The sequence below is a fragment of the Sinocyclocheilus rhinocerous genome, unplaced genomic scaffold, assembly GCF_001515625.1.
Source record: "Sinocyclocheilus rhinocerous isolate Xijiao unplaced genomic scaffold, SAMN03320098_v1.1 scaffold2007, whole genome shotgun sequence".
In the NCBI taxonomy this organism is placed as follows: domain Eukaryota; kingdom Metazoa; phylum Chordata; class Actinopteri; order Cypriniformes; family Cyprinidae; genus Sinocyclocheilus; species Sinocyclocheilus rhinocerous.
In genome coordinates this window covers 131,350-132,328 of record NW_015643178.1, presented here as the reverse complement: position 1 = coordinate 132,328, position 979 = coordinate 131,350, and positions in this window count along the sequence as shown.

Below are 979 nucleotides of genomic sequence, written 5' to 3'. Positions count from 1 at the left end.
AGTTATGACAGCCACAGTGTAAATTATTATATTTCAACAACAAATAGAAATTGTATAATTTAGAAATTAATTTAAAAACTGCATTGAGTGCAATTTACATGTTTGCATACAATTTTTTAATTTGAGTGTTGATTATTATAGTTAAAAATAAATAGTAATTAAATTTAAGTTTGGGCTCTGTTGTTAATTGTAACCTTATAGTAGGCCTAATGTAAAAGGGCTCCCTTTAGTTTAGAGCAGAGGTATATTTTTATAGATTTTTTTTTTATTATTTTATGAGGTAGATTTAAAGAAAATAATTTTAATTGAATTTATTTAAAGAAATAGCAATTTGTTCAGTAAAACATTGTTTCATTAAAAAAATTAAAAAATAAATAAAATGTTTCGTATTTTTTCCTCCTGCTGTACCGAAACCACACCGAACCGTGACGTCAATTTAATCGTGATTAATCGCATGATTGTCACGAGTTAACTCGTGATTAATCACAACTTAATCGCACATTTTTATCTGTTCTAAATGTACCTTAAATTAATACTCTAGTACTCTAATCAACATGGGCATGAACAAATATGGATGCCTAATGCAAATGTATGTTTATTATTAGTGAAACCATAGTCAACATAGAGCATGAAGACTAGATGTATTTCAAAGGTCATAGATGTTTTTCAAAGGACTTGTTCATGTCTATTAGACACTTGAAAAAAAGAACATACAAATACCAGGTTCCCATTACTTCTCTTTCTTTGCACTGAGCAATTTACTTGCACAAGCCTGTTTACATTTTCGCAGGACAGGGCAGCTCACTTCTTCTGAACATGCAAAATGTACATTTATTATTTATTACATTTGTTTGCCTCTCTGTGCCCACATACTGTATTTTGATTAGCTAAATTGATAAATCTAAAAAACTGTTTTCATTGATATATTTTACTGTTTCTGTTGTCAGACAACCGAATGAATATGAAATAGTGACTGAAA